The sequence below is a fragment of the Mauremys reevesii genome, linkage group 12 (assembly GCF_016161935.1).
Source record: "Mauremys reevesii isolate NIE-2019 linkage group 12, ASM1616193v1, whole genome shotgun sequence".
Taxonomy (NCBI): domain Eukaryota; kingdom Metazoa; phylum Chordata; order Testudines; family Geoemydidae; genus Mauremys; species Mauremys reevesii.
This window is the reverse complement of record NC_052634.1, coordinates 29,549,083-29,564,871: the sequence shown is the minus strand read 5'-3', so window position 1 is coordinate 29,564,871 and position 15,789 is coordinate 29,549,083. Positions and strand designations below refer to the sequence as shown.

At 55.1% G+C, this 15,789-nt stretch overlaps 3 non-coding genes across 3 annotated transcripts; 2 read left to right on the top strand and 1 right to left on the bottom strand.

Moving 5' to 3' along the window:
* Positions 1 to 615: 615 nt before the first annotated feature.
* On the top strand, positions 616 to 688 carry TRNAF-GAA. The gene has a single exon. It is a non-coding gene; the product is annotated as a tRNA-Phe (tRNA).
* A 2,507-nt stretch (positions 689 to 3,195) lies between these two features.
* On the top strand, positions 3,196 to 3,287 carry TRNAI-UAU. The gene is given in 2 exon segments: positions 3,196 to 3,233; positions 3,252 to 3,287. It is a non-coding gene; the product is annotated as a tRNA-Ile (tRNA).
* A 3,581-nt stretch (positions 3,288 to 6,868) lies between these two features.
* On the bottom strand, positions 6,869 to 6,950 carry TRNAS-AGA. Its single transcript has one exon. It is a non-coding gene; the product is annotated as a tRNA-Ser (tRNA).
* Positions 6,951 to 15,789: the final 8,839 nt, after the last annotated feature.

Below are 15,789 nucleotides of genomic sequence, written 5' to 3'. Positions count from 1 at the left end.
GGGCCAGCCGCCTCCTGCCTCACAGGTTAGACTCTTGGTGCTGTGCCAGCCGCCTCACTTGCAGGCCCAGTGTAAGAAGCAGGAGGCCCGGTGCTGGCAGAAGAGGGTTTTGATTAATCAACCTCTGTGTTATGGGCACAGGGCGCTTCCACTCAGTAGCATAGCTGGGGGGGGGGAGCAGGGGGAGCAGCTAAGGGCGCCGGGTTCCTCCGTGGGGATGTGGAGCAGCCATTCGCTTTCCTGTTCGCACTCTGCGGTGTGAAAATCGGGAGGGAGGCAGAAGCCCCACTTCCCTCCCGAAATGATGCCCAGTGGGGGAAGCCAGGACAACAGAGGGGGGCGGCAAGTGGTGGCCAGACTCTCACCACCAGGGTCTAGCCTAGCTCAGGGTCCAGCTCAACCTCCTCACCTCGCCACAGCCCCCCAGCCCCCTTCCACCACCAGGTCAACCAGGTCACTAGGGCAGGAACAGGGTGAGGCAGCAAGTCAATCAGAGACAGGAATGCAAAAGCCAGTCTTGTCTTCATGGGCCGCTCCCAATGACGTCCTTTGTGTGCAACTGCTGCAAAACATCCCAGACAGAGAAGCAACAGGCCAAAATACTAGCATACAGCTGCCAAAGTAGCTCAGTTGGGAGAGCGTTAGACTGAAGTTCTAAAGGTCCCTGGTTCAATCCCAGGCTTTGGCAGGCCCTTTCATCCCTCTTTGCACAGTGGTGACTTGTTTTCTGGGAGCACAGTGGTCCCTGCACCCAAGGTGAGTCCCTGAGCTTGGACTCTGCAGTAGGAAAAGATACTGTGGGCTTCCACCCCTAATTGGCTGGCCTGACATTTAACAATGAGGGACAGGAGCTGTCTCTCCTAAGTGAGTTATTGGTGGACCCAATATGGCAGGAAGAGAGTGCTAGAGGGGGTGCTGGGCAGTGACAGGCAGGTATAGAGGATGAAAACTCTTCTGTGCAGCTGAGGGAGGGCAGTACCAGGGAAGGGGCATGTGTGAAAGTGGCCCTGTGGAAGGGAGTTGGGGGCCCAGGAGGAGGCACTTGATGTTCAGTGTCTTGGAGCAGCTGGGCTTGGACATGGTGGGTGTTCAGGAAATGCACATTAACAACTCTAGGGTAGCTTGATGGGCAGAGGGTGATTGGGGGAAGGGCCCATCTCTCTGGTCCTCCAGGCCAGGGAAGAATGATGGGATTGGAGTCTTGTTCTTCACATTCGCAGTGCGAGTACAGAAGGTGGTGGAGCTCCGACCAGGGAGGGCATTACTGGTGGGCTTTGTGCTCCATGGCACTGGTTACGGCTATATTAGTGTGTATGGTCCCCAGTTAAGGCATGAAAGGAAAGTTCTATGAAGGAACTGGCTCCCTTCTTCTAGACCGCACGGTGTTTGGTGTCGGGGGGGATTTCAATTGTTGCACCGGCCTGAGGACTGCTGGTCCTGTTTTCCCGACTGTCAGAGGAAACTCTTCTATGATGAGCACTACCTGGTGCAGGTCTATAGCGAGGTTGGCTTAGAGAACGTGTTTCTGCACAGTGAACCAGTGGAGGGTGGGCAGTAACCTCCTATTCCTCTGACCCGAGCTCACACCAGCCGCAGAGGGGATACACCTTTCTGCGGGGACAGACCAGGAGTTGCACTGACCGGATTTCCGTGAAGGAGAGCACGTCGACAGCCCAGTGCAGGGTGGTGCCAATGGACAGTTCGGATCACGCAGCTCTCACCGTGTGCTCAATGTGGGCAATTCCCTGACCCAGGGCAGAGGATATTGGAAGCTGAACATCCAGAGCTTGCAAGATAAAGGAGCGGGGGGGCGAAGCCTGGAGGTGTTGGCAGAACGGGAAAGCATCAGAGGGTTCTATGGCAACCAGGGGGATTGGTGGGAGTCGGTGAGGGAGGAGTTGGCGGCTTTGTTGTGGCAGTGGGGCAAACACCACAACATTAAAGAAACCAACAGTGCCAAGTCCTGCAGTGTCACCTGTGGGATTTCCACAAGAGCATCCAGGCAGGGGAGCGAGTCAGTGTGTGACTGTACGATCGGATCAAGCGACAGCTGCCCGAGTTCCAGGAGATGAGGCTGCAGTTGGCTGATATGAGTGGGAGCACCGAGGGAAGGGAGGAGCAGACTCCCCTGACATTTTTGCAGCCTGCAGGGAATGGAGACAAAGCAGGGGGATGCAGGGACTCAGGGCAGGACCCACGGATCCGGTAGTGCAGGACCACAGTCACTGGAGGAGGAGAGAGTCCCGCGAGAGGAAGCCGCTGGTGGGAAGCAATAAGTGCAGAGGGCAAACCAGCGGAGAGTCACAGGGGTCTAGAAAATGAAATAGCAGCAGGTCCCATGGTGTAATGGGCAGCACTCAGGGCTCTGGAATCTGAGTTCAAATCTCAGTGGGACCTCATGGCAATATGTTGCTTTGCTACAAAGCACTGGAGCTCAATGTGTTTGGCTACCTTCTCTCAGGGTCAACTAGAGTGAGGTTTTTCCCTCCTGCTGGGTGACTGATGCCCACTAGAGATAAGTCTCTGGTCTGGCTGGTTCAATGGGCTGGCTATAGGTTGGGGTCCTAGAACTTAACAGTCTGGCTAGAGATTCCTGTGGATTGATCATATGGTTGCTTCTTGCTGCTTCACCTGATGTCCATAACTTTGGTCCCTGCAGCTGCAACACTCTTCCTCTTGCCCACATGGCATTTAAAGGAAGGAGGGCCAGGGCCAGGCTTCACAGTCAGGGCTAGGCAGGAGGGAGGAAGAGTCCCAGGCTGGAGCCCAACACACCTCTCCTCCTCTGGGCACCTGGGGTGTTGTTTCCCCCTGTTCAGGCACCCCTGGGGCCCTGCACTTCACACAGCTCTTCCTGATTTCAGCTGTTAGTGAGGGAGCCTCACTGCTAGCGCAGACTGGACAGTTTCTTGCATGAGAGACACTGTCCCAAAGCAGGACTAATGCTTAGAGCTGGTTCTCAGTGATTTCAGATCTGTTGGTCTGCAGCAAGACTCTCCATTGAGTCTTAACCAGCTCTGTTATTACACAGGGAAGAATAAAAGGGTCAAATGGGGCCTGGAACCCTTTAGAAGAATCCACCCCACCGAGTACAACACTTGTCGCTACCTGCTGTCAGCCCCACTGAGAATGTTTTGGGGTCACTCCTTGGCTTTATCAGCCTAGGGGGGTCTCAGAGAATCTAAGTTAATAGGTGCTCCAGTGGCGCAATTGGTTAGCGCACAGTACTTATAGGGCAGTGCTGAGGAGCTATGCTGAGGTTGTGAGTTCAAACCTCACCTGGAGCACTGGTTTTCATTAGCCAAGTGGCATCACCCCCTCATTTGGCCTGGGGAATGTAGAATTCCAGCCCTGGGGACCCTGAGGAGGGGAGGAGCCAGAAATGCCCCTTCACTTATTACCTCCTCTCCAGAGCACAGGTCAGAAGCTACAATCCTTTCTCCCCCACCAGCCCCTGTGCCAGGATCCCTCAAGCAGAGCCTGGAGTCCTGCCCATGGCATCTGTACTATTGACAAACACTAAGTAACGGGGACAAAACACTCAAATCCCACCTGGTGCGGGGAGCCAGGTTTGCTCTTCAAATTCTGTCGTTGGTACATTTCCAGGCCTGGGAATGTCCCACAACAGCATTGAATGGGAAGCTGCCTGCAGAACAGTTACACTGCACAGAACTCCTGTGGAGGAGGGGTGGGAATTAGTAACATTTTGAGGATCGTTTGGGAAATGAGCCTTTGCTGACAAGGTTTGTCTCTGTTCATATTTCACCTTCAGGTGTTATGTTGAGGGATCTTTAGTATATTTGTGTGAGGTTAATAACTATCTCCTCAACTTTATTTACTCAACTTAAAAATTGGTCACTTGATTTTTGCATCTCCCTGTGAAAATACAACTGACGTGTGGCTTTCTACAGGGGGTCATGATGTTAAAGTTAAGGAATTCAGTCTCTGTACTTCTGGGGGGGTGGGTTGCTTTTTTACAGCTGCCTCACTGCCAGGCACATTGGGCTGTTAGCTGCACCCACTGTCCTTGCCAGGGGCCCCTGCTGAATACTGGGGGTTGCACTGCCGTGCTGGGGTGACTGCAGGTGGAGAAGCTGCTGTGGAGCAATGTAGAGCAGGTGCAGGAAGGAGACGGTGTCACTATTCTCATGCTGAACTGCACAGTTTTCCAAATTTGGGACTAGATTCATAGATTCATAGACTTAAGGTCAGAAGGGACCATTATGATCATCTAGTCTGACCTTCTGCACAATGCAGGCCACAGAATCTCACTCACCCACTCCTGTAACAAACCCCTGACCTATGTCTGAGTTATTGAAGTCCTCAAATTGTGGCTTAAAGACCTCAAGGTGCAGGGAATCTTAACATAAGAACATAAGAAAGGCCGTACCGGGTCAGACCAAAGGTCCATCTAGTCCAGTATCTGTCTACCGACAGTGGCCAATACCAGGTGCCCCTGAGGGAGTGAACCTAACAGGCAATGATCAAGTGATCTCTCTCCTGCCATCCATCTCCATCCTCTGACGAACAGAGGCTAGGGACACCATTCTTACCCATCCTGGCTAATAGCCATTTATGGACTTAGCCACCATGAATTTATCCAGTCCCCTTTTAAACATTGTTATAGTCCTAGCCTTCACAACCTCCTCAGGTAAGGAGTTCCACAAGTTGACTGTGCGCTGCGTGAAGAAGAACTTCCTTTTATTTGTTTTAAACCTGCTGCCTATTAATTTCATTTGGTGACCCCTAGTTCTTGTATTATGGGAATAAGTAAATAACTTTTCCTTATCCACTTTCTCAACATCACTCATGATTTTATATACCTCTATCATGTCCCCCCTTAGTCTCCTCTTTTCCAAACTGAAGAGTCCTAGCCTCTTTAATCTTTCCTCATATGGGACCCTCTCTAAACCCCTAATCATTTTAGTTGCTCTTTCTGAACCTTTCTAGTGCTAGAATATCTTTTGAGGTGAGGAGACCACATCTGTACACAGTATTCGAGATGTGGGCGTACCATGGATTTATATAAGGGCAATAATATATTCTCAGTCTTATTCTCTATCCCCTTTTAATGATTCCTAACATCCTGTTTGCTTTTTTGACCGCCTCTGCACATTGCGTGGACATCTTCAGAGAACTATCCACGATAACTCCAAGATCTTTTTCCTGACTCATTGTAGCTAAATTAGCCCCCATCATGTTGTATGTATAGTTGGGGTTATTTTTTCCAATGTGCATTACTTTACATTTATCCACATTAAATTTCATTTGCCATTTTGTTGCCCAATCACTTAGTTTTGTGAGATCTTTTTGAAGTTCTTCACAATCTGCTTTGGTCTTAACTATCTTGAGAAGTTTAGTGTCATCTGCAAACTTTGCCACCTCACTGTTTACCCCTTTCTCCAGATCATTTATGAATAAATTGAATAGGATTGGTCCTAGGACTGACCCTTGGGGAACACCACTAGTTACCCCTCTCCATTCTGAGAATTTACCATTAATTCCTATCCTTTGTTCCCTGTCCTTTAACCAGTTCTCAATCCATGAAAGGACCTTCCCTTTTATCCCATGACAGCTTAATTTACGTAAGAGCCTTTGGTGAGGGACCTTGTCAAAGGCTTTCTGGAAATCTAAGTACACTATGTCCACCGGATCCCCCTTGTCCACATGTTTGTAGACCCCTTCAAAGAACTCTAATAGATTAGTAAGACACGATTTCCCTTTACAGAAACCATGTTGACTATTGCTCAAGAGTTTATGTTTTTCTATGTGTCTGACAATTTTATTCTTTACTATTGTTTCAACTAATTTGCCCGGTACCGACGTTAGACTTACCGGTCTGTAATTGCCAGGATCAACCCTAGAGCCCTTTTTAAATATTGGCGTTACATTAGCTAACTTCCAGTCATTGGGTACTGAAGCCGATTTAAAGGACAGGTTACACACCTTGGTTAATAGTTCCGCAACTTCACATTTGAGTTCTTTCAGAACTCTTGGGTGAATGCCATCTGGTCCCGGTGACTTGTTAATGTTGAGTTTATCAATTAATTCCAAAACCTCCTCTAGTGACACTTCAATCTGTGACAGTTCCTCAGATTTGTCACCTACAAAAGCCAGCAAGTGACCTGAGCCCCATGCCGCAGAGGAAGTCGAATGTCCGAGAATAATTCTAGGGGAAGGTGAACGCAGAGCAATGACACTGGAGATGCCCAGACCTCCAATAGGGGCAATGTGGAAATTAATAATGGGAAGATCATTTGTGAAATTAGTCGTCACTGACAAGATTTGTCTCTGTTCCTATTTCACGCTATGGTGTTAGTTAGAGGAATAAGTACAGATTTTTACTATATTAATTAAACACTTAATTCTATTTAATCAAGCCAAAAACTTAGTATCACTTATTTTTTCTCTGTCCTAGCAAGAATGAATTGAATTTTGTGACTTTCTGGAAAGTGCAGCGAGATTAAATGTGGGAAATTCAGTCTCTGTGTTTGTGAACTGATGTTTTCCTCTCACAGGTCAGTGACTGCATTGAAATACCCAGAGGGATCTAAGGACTGGTGTACGCTGGGCACTGAACTGGCAAAGCGACGTCTCTCAGGGTGTGACCCCCCGACAAACCCATATAGTTAAGGTGACCTAAGCCCGGGTTAGATAGTGCTAAAGAAAAGGAAGAATTGTTCTGTCCATGCAGCTATTACAGGGATGGGAAAATCCCTCCAGTCACTGTCTACTCCAAAGTGCTATAGCAGTGCCACAGCAGCGTTTTAAGTGTAGACAGAGTAAAACTAGATTTATCTCCAGTTCGCACTGTGGATGCTCAGGCACTAAGACTACAATAATAACAACAGCAGCAGCACAGTGCTTGTGTAGTTGGCAGGATTTGAACCTGCGCAGGGAGACCCCAACAGATTTCTAGTCCATTGCTTTAACCACTCAGCCACAACTACTTGATATGCAGCTGTTTCACTGCATGATGATTTTGTTCTCACTAAATTGTCACTTCAAATTGTTTGCCCAGACCAGCTTCCCCAACACACTCACGGCTGCCCATCAGTGTAAGTGTGTCCTTGGCTGAACAGTGAGAATTCCTGCCCATTTCCCTTCCGGTTGGAGCAGCATGAGAGTGTGTTTGTGTGAACGACATTGCTGTAGATTGTTGTTCATTCCCCACTCTGACAATTCAGACAGTCCCTTTCCTAGTCAAATCTCCAGCACATCGTTCCAATAGCAGGGGGCAGGATTTCTCTGGGGCACTGAAATTTTTCAGAGGGCCGGTGCGTGAACTCAGCCTTGCATTCCACCCTTGATGTTTGATGGACTAACAACAGCAGCAGAAAGAAAGAGCGGAGCCAATATCTCCCTGGCAGGGATGCAAGTGCCATGACCCCTCTGTCTGACCGTCATCATTGCAGGAGAAAAAGGTTCACTGGCATCGAATGCCCTGGCTCAGACCAGAGACACAGGGAGGTTTTGCTGTTTATGGATCTGTGCAAAGGAAATTTTGTCTCTGTGTGAAACTGAGGTCAGAAATGAAACGTCCACACGGTGGCCCAATGCTCTAGGGAATGTGGGTGAAGGACTCGGGCTGAGAAATGATTTAACAGGGCTTTGTTTCAATTTATTGCCCTGTTTAAAATCTATGGCTAAAAGGCAGCCACTGTTGTTAGTACTTGTACCTGTGTAGGGACACCCCAGTGGGTGTCAAGTCCATTGTCTTCACCAGGGGCAGTCGATTATTTTAGCAAAGTACAAATTTCTTGATCAAGGCCTAGGCTCCAGAGAAAACAATACACTGCTGATAAGAAGAAGTACATCAAAAGATTTTGCAGCCACCATGGGCATAACTATGATGTGTCGTGTTTCACTCTTTATACCTGGCGCCACCTCCTTTCCCTTTAGCCTTGTAGTTGACCAAGGGCAAAGCTGAACATCTCCTCAGATACCAGGGAGTGTTTGTGTCCATTCCTGTGAGCTACACAGGGGTTTGATGTTGCTGTTTCAGTCCTCTGGCTCTGCCGGGATAAGGAACAATTCAGGCTGTCACTGAACTGAAGGAGGAAGATCAGTTTTTGACAGGCAGAGGGACGCCTCCTCTTAAAGGTGTTTGTCTGGCTGGCAGTCCTGGTTCCCAGGTCTCGCCCGTAGGGCTCCAGCAGTTTTGGGACCAGGTCACTCCCTTGGCCCCATCTGCTGCCCCCCGGCGCCGCCCCCTCCGTGCAGCGGAGCTGAGCCGCATCAGCCTGCACGCCCAGTGGCTGCCGGCCCTCCCATGGCAGGGCAGGGTGGGTCTGTGCCTCCGCGGGCTGCCCCCGCCCCGAGTGCCCCTGCGGCCAATGGGACACTGCGGGGATGGTGCCTGGGGTCAGAAGCGCATGGAGGCCTCCCAGCCCACCCCGCCTTGGAGCCCCAGGTAAGCGCCACACGCCCGACCCCCTCCCAGAGCCTGTATCCCCTCCCCACACACCCCCCGCCTCCAGACTCCCCCCAGAGCCTACACCCCCCTCCACACACACCTGCCCCCAACTCCCTCCCACAGTCTGCACCCTCTCCCTCCACACACCCCCTCCCGCCCACCCTAATCTCCCTCCCAGAGCCTGCACCCCACCCTCCTCCTGTTCCCTACCCCTGCCCCAGCCCAGAGCCTGCACCCAGCACCCAAACTCCCAGAGCCGCATAAGGAATTTTTGTGCCCGAGGAAAGGGCCGGCCCAGGCTCTTTGGCGGGGGTCCCTAAGTCCCTGTCGGAGGGAAGGACCTGCCATTGAATTGCCACCGCCGCTTCATTCATCTCTTCGTTGGCAATTCAGCAGCGGGTCCCTGAGTCCTCTCGGAGGGAAGGACCCACTGCTGAATTGCTGCTGAAGAAGCAGCAGTGGTAGAGCTGCCGCCGGCCGCCCTTGATCGCAGAGCTGCGCTCCATTTGCGCACCCGAGGCAAGTGCCTCACTCGCCTGGTTACAGCGCTGCAAACCCATCCCAGAGCCTGCACCCCAGAACCCTCCCCACCCAAACTCCCTCCCAGAGACCAGTCTCTCACCCCTTCTGCACCCAAACTCCCAGAGCCTACACCCTCCTGCACCCCAATCCCCAGCCCAGCGCCTGCACCCTAGACCTCCTCCCCACCCAAACTCCCTCCCAGAGCCTTAGGCGGGTGGAGTTTTGGGGGCGGGTTCTGGACAGTATGAGTGACATTATTGGCCCACTGGGAGGACTGAGGACTGGCACTGGCCCTAAGGTAAATTGAGGTTGAGACCCTGCTTTAAGGGATTGGAGCAATGCTGAGAGACTGACGGGCAGGGAGCTGGGGAGCTGTGTGTGCTCCAAGGAGAGTTGTTGCTGTGCTCTGGTGACACAGAGCGGGGGTGGGGAGTTTGTAAACTGTGGTGTTTGTATAGAGAGAAAGTTTACTAACCCCCAGGTTAAAAACTGTTCTTGTCCTGGGCTATACAGGACACTCTCTGTTGTGAGGGTAGATTAGTGGGTGAATGTTTCCTTGCAGGGAAATGAGTTCCTAGTTCCAATCCAAGTGATTCCCTTTAAAAACTTTTTCGAATGAAAATCAATTTCAGACCCATCTCCAGTATGTTCAGGAGTTCACTGAATGGGGCAGAGGGCTTGAAATGAATTTAAACACTCAGCATTTTCCTGTGCAAATGAATAAAGACTCTAGCAGAGCTGTCCAGCAGCTGAAATCAGTTCCAGTCCTCAGCGTCTCTAAGAGGGACACTCGGTAGCTGAGGCATGTGGGACACTCTGTGGTGAGGACAGGTGAAAAATGCTGGATTCAATGAAAGCTGAGCCCATAGGAGGGGAAGGTGAACGGCAGCACCACACAGGGTCATAACACTCAGACACGGGCTTCACTGTCACTGCCCCTGTGTTTTCCATCATTTCTATCCTAAGGAACACGCCTCCCCTCCCCACACACTGTCACACACAACCTTCTCCCTTGAGCCCCATCCCACCCTCCCCTCTCCCCACACGCCATGGGACACAGCCTCTCGGTGACTCACCCAGATGGGGGCTTGTCTCTGCATCTCCCCAACAGGGGAGCAGAGAGCCGAAAGGGCCACAGGAGACCAATGGAGCTAGGCAGGAGGAAAAGACTTCCTCCTTCTCTTCTCTTCTCTTCTCAAGAGTCTTGTTAATCTCACCCATGGGATGTTCCAGCACCGGGTGGGCTCAGCACCAACCTTCCTCAACAACGGAAGGGGGAACCAGCTCTATCACATGGAAGGAGACTCCCACTCTGCTGCTGCAATTCTGCAGCCATTAATATGGATTTGTTTTAGCTAATGCAACCCTCAACTCCTAATCCATCCATGAATCAAGGAGACAAGACTCAGGTGGGCACCAGAGGTGCAATGGGTTAGTGCACAGGACTTACAATAGCAGTGCTGAGTGGACCGGCTGATGGCTCTCGCAAACGGACGCCATCAGACTGAGCCACGAGGCGTGCTGCAGGATAGCCCTCCCCACCAAAAAGCAATACCAGGACGTGGATTTGAACTGAGGTTGCTGCCACAGTGTTGAGTACTAACCACTATACAATCATGGCCAGGCGCTGGGGTGCAGGCAGCAGCCCACTGGAAAATGCTCAGCTCTGCGCTCCGGGCGGCCACCTACCTCGCTGGCGGCCACAGGTCTTTCTCAAGTCTCCCATTACAGTCACAGGTCAAATGCTGAGCAAAGGAAAAGACAGGAAGCCAATCCCATGCCTGTCCCTTTTTCTGTCTTCTCCACCCTGGACCAAGTCCTCCCCGTTTGTCTGGGCCATTGTCCTCATGGCCCTGGCCAGCCTATTTCCTTTGCCGCTCTGAAACGTGCCCCACGTGCAGGCCCCGGGAGGCTTTGGCTAGGGCGAGCGTGTCCTGCGAGGTAACTGTCTCTCTGGAGGTGAAAGTCATCAGTGCGGGTGCGAAGGGAAGTGGCTGTCAAGGAGAATGCAAGGCATGTGGCGGGCAGGCCAGGGATTTCTTTGTCCCCTTCAAAAGGAGTCACCTCCCATCAGGGAATCAAACCCCGGTCTCCAGCGTGACAGGCAGGGATACTCACCACTATACTAATGAGGAAAGGGGCACAGGAGGGGCCCCAGCTCCCACAGACCAGCCATGGTCAGCGACACCTACATCGTCGCATGGGCCCCAGCAGGCAACAGCACCCTGGCCCTCTTCTGCTTCCCAAAGGCTTTGGCCGCAGCAACAGCCCTGGGAAAAGCCCTGGCCCTCTCACCTGCCCTGCCCAGCAGGACGCCTTCCGGGCCTACACAGCTCCGCACACAACACCCGCCTGGGATCTTGCCCTCCCTACCAGCTCAGCAGCACCTTTTTCCTCTCAAAACCTCCTCTTGCCACCCTCCCCTTCCACACTTCACACTCACCTCATCACAAACTCACCCACGGCCCCTTTGGCTTCCCAAGCGCCTCTGGAGGGACGTAGCTTCCCAGGCACGCAGATCCGCTGATGGCTCCTGTGTGCAAGTCCGTCCCACAGAGCTGCCCCATAGGGTGACATTGAAGAAACTGTGGAAAACAGGACGGGGTGGGGGTAATAGGTTCTATATAAGAAAAAGTCCAGCCAGACTGGACTGTCCCTATAAACATGGGACATCTGGTCACCCTGGAGCAGCTCCGCACTCCTGCCCTGGTTGGTGCGTTTTAACGCGGGGCCAGCGGACGCGAGAAAGGGAAGGAGCGAGCTCGAGCTCTCCGGCGCCACCTGCTGGGAGCAGAGGGCAATGACTGAGCGACGTCCTGGCTAATTTAAATATCACCTGGTTCTCTGCCGGGTGGCTCCACTGAGAGCTGGGGCGTGGCCTGAGTGTGGCAGCACCTTATTTGCATATATTAAAAGCGGCAGTTTGGGGCCATTGGGGTAAAATATGAGTACGTTTTGCGGTTGGGCCCCACATGTTTAGTGCAGGCTGTGGGGAGCCGGGCTGAGCAGAGCCTGCCCCGACGGGGTGTGTGGTCACCCTGAGCTGGGAGCGTGTGGCCAGACATGGGGAAGGGGCTGCGGAGGGGGGGAGGAGGTTGGCTGTGGAAAGCAAAAAGTGTTTCCCCCTTTTTGGGTGCCGTTCTCGTTACCTAATGAAGAGCAGCGGTGGAGGAGGGGAATTGAGACTCTGCTTTGGGGGTTGCTGTGGGGCGCAACACAAGCCACCTGGTGCTGGGTGCTGCTGTGGGGCATAGGATAAGTGGGGGTGGGGCTGTTCTTGAGATGAGGGCTGGTTCCTGATTGGCTGGTGCTGGCCTGCCTAGTGTTTTTTGATAGCTGATCTCCCATTGGCCCTCGTGCGGGGCGGGTTTCTGAAAGCTGGTTCCCATTGGGCCCTCCCCAACTGACGTTCTGACGGGCTCATCTCCCATTGGTGACATTGTCTGACAGCGATGCGGGGTCCTGATGGCAGCGGGGGCTCTGGCGTCCGCCTGCCCGCGGCGGCTGGGAGCTGCGGGCCACTCTGCACAGGCCGGGGCTGCGGCTCCTCCTCACCCCGCCCGGTGACTGGGAGCTCCGGGCTCTGCCTGCGGTGTCTGAGCGCTGGGGCTCCTCCTGCCTGGGGCGGCCGGGAGCTCCTGGGCTGCGGCTCCTCCTCACCCCGGTGACTGGGAGCTCCCGGCTCTGCCTGCGGTGTCTGAGCGCCGGGGCTCCTCTGCCCGGGCGGCTGGAGCTCCCGGGGCTGCGGCTTCTCCTCACCCCGCCCGGTGACTGGGAGCTCCGGCTCTGCCTGCGGTGTCTGGAGCGCCGGGGCTCCTCTCCTGCCTGGGCGGGGAGCTCCCGGGCTGCGGCCCTCCTCACCCCCGGTGACTGGGAGCTCCGGGCCTGCCTGCGGTGTCTGGGCGCCGGGGCTCCTCTCCTGGCTGGGAGCCCTGGGGCTGCGGCTTCTCCTCACCCCTGCCCGGTGACTGGGAGCTCCGGGCTCTGCCTGCGGTGTCTGAGCGCCGGGGCTCCTCCTGCCCGGGCGGCCGGGAGCTCCTGGGCTGCGGCCCTCCTCACCCCGGTGACTGGGAGCCCTGGCTCTGCCTGCGTGTCTGAGCGCTGGGGCTCCTCTCCTGCCCGGGCGGCCGGGAGCTCCTGGGCTGCGGCTTCTCCTCACCCCGTGACTGGGAGCTCCTGGCCTGCCTGCGGTGTCTGAGCGCCGGGGCTCCTCTCCTGCCCGGGCGGCCGGGAGCTCCGGGCTGCGGCTCCTCCTCACCCCGGTGACTGGAGCCTGGCTCTGCCTGCGGTGTCTGGGCGCTGGGGCTCCTCTCCTGCCCGGGCGCCGGGAGCTCCGGGCTGCGGCTCCTCACCCCCGGTGACTGGGAGCTCCGGCCCGCTCTGCGTGTCTGAGCGCTGGGGCTCCTCCTGCCCGGGCGGCCGGGAGCCCTGGGCTGCGGCTCCCTCACCCCCGGTGACTGGGAGCTCCGGGCTCTGCCTGCGGTGTCTGAGCGCTGGGGCTCCTCTCCTGCCCGGGCGGCTGGGAGCTCCTGGGCTGCGCCCTCCTCACCCCGGTGACTGGGAGCTCCGGGCTCTGCCTGCGGTGTCTGAGCGCCGGGCCTCTCCTGCCCGGGCGGCCGGGAGCTCCCGGGCTGCGGCGCTGCAGGGTCTGTGAGCAATGACGTGGGCTGCGGGGTCCTCCCGCCATCAAGGCCTGCTGGGAAATCCTGGGTCCATCCGCAGCTGGGAGTCTGGCGTCCGCTCAGGAGCTGCAGGGTCCATAGGCAGTGGGTGGGTTGTGGGGCTCCCGGCCACCCATGGCTGCTGGGAGCCCCAGGGCCCGCCTGCGGAGCTGTGGGGAGATGAGGGGTTTGGGGTGAGGAGGGGCCCAGCCTGCAGGGTGGGGCCGAGGGATTCAGAGTGCAGGAGGGGCTGTGGGTTGAGGCAGGGGTTGGGGTCCAGGACGGGGTGATGGCCTGGGGTGGGGCAGGGATGAGGGGTTCCAGGTGTGAGGAAGCTCTGGGCTGGGGCAGGAGGTTGAAGTGCAGAGGGGTGAGGGCCTGGGGTGCAAGAGGGGCTCTGGGTCTGGGGGCTCAGGGCTGGGGCAGGGGTTGGGGTGCAGACTTACCTCGGGCGGCTCCTGGTCAGCGGTGCAGCAGGGGGACCTACTGGCCACTTCCAGGCGCAGTGCGGTGCCCTAGGACACGTAGGGACCAGCCTGCCTGAGCCCCGCAGCACGCTGACCGGACTTATAACGCAGTCACCGACTGGGAGCCCAGGGTCCCCTGTCACATGTGGTACCTGGGAGCTCTGGGATCCACTCACAGTAGCTGAGAGCTGTGGGGTCCATCTGTGGTGGCATGGGCCTGTGGGAGCCCTTCCGACACTGGTGGCTAATAGCTGTGGGGCCCCACCGCCGACAGCTCCAGTCTTGCTGCCCCAGGCTGAGGCGGAAAATGTCACTGAGATCTCTGACAGTCACAGATTCTGTGACCCCTTTATATAATCTTAGCCTTAATAGTTGTTGACTGTCTCTCTCATCTAGTGGTCTGCTCTAGCGCAGATGGGACAGGGAAGACAGACGCTCACCCCCAGCACAGGTTTGGGCAGCAATGGCTCTGGGCTATTTGCTGAGCATGCAGAGGACTTGTCCAGGCTGCTGGAGAAGCTCAGCCAGATGAGGAGCTGGGAAGAAGGAGACCTGAGCAGCCTGGACATCCCACTTTTTCTCCACAGCCACTGCCTGTCAGCAGGATTCCTCCTTCTCTCAGTGAGACCAAATCTAAGCACCTAGATAGCTGGTCTGTCTGCTGCACCCCAATCCCTCATGCCTGGAGCCTTCCTGCCAGAGTCCTGTACCTGGCTCCAGAGAATTGTCTCACATTTCACTGGGAACTCGACTTCTTGTGCCCAGAGTCTCGGCCCCACTCAGCAGAGGACCTGAGAAACACAGTGTCTGCCTTTCCAAATAAGTGCCTGGAAAGGGTTTGTTCTGTGACCACGTGGCCTAATGGATAAGGCGTCTGACTCTGATCAGGCGATTGAGGGTTCAAGTCCCTTCGTGGTTGTGGCTTGTGCGATTTTACCTTTGAGCTGAAAGTCCTGCTCCCTTCAGGGCTGGAACCTCTTCTGGCTGCTCAGGCCAATGCTCTGGCTTCAGCTAGAGCCCCGGGAAGGAGTTAGTTAAGGTCACAAAGGCTGGGGCATGAGCCCCAGGTAAGTCCAGTCCCGCCTTTGCCCTTCCTGACTTGGGTTAAAGAAATGGGCGGCTGCCCGGCCAGCGTGTGGAGCAGTTTCCTCTTCCAAGTGTGCGCCTGTCCCTGTGCTGGAGGGTACTTGCTACATAGCACCTGGGGAGCCTGGGTGTTTCTCTGCTTCTCGCCAGCTGGGGAAAAGCCTTGGGGTAAAATCTCCTGCCCCACTGCCAAAGTGAGCACCTTGAGTGGTCCAGCCAGAGGCCCCACCAGGGGCTGGCCCTGCTTTCCTACCATGCCATCTTCTGATGTTGGCCACAGAGCATCAGCAGTTGGCTGTGGTGGTTTTCAGTGTCTGGCATGCCAGGGAGCAGGGAGCAGCCTGGCTGGGTGTCTCTGTGGCTGTCTGCTGGGCCATGCATAGGCATGGTTCTCCCTCCTCTGCCCTGCTCCTCGCTGCCTCTGTGGCTTTAAGCCTTCCATTGGGGCTGTCAGCACCCAGCCGCTCTGTCCGAGCCCTCCAGGTGGAGAGGTGTGCGCAGTGCTCGGCTCCAGCCTCGTGGGAGGGAGATCCCGCTCTCCCTGCCTTCCCCACTATGAAACCTGGCCCCGACACTCTTTCTGCCATGTGGGCAAGAGAGGAAAAGTGTGGTAGAAACACAAGGGCCAAACTTGTGG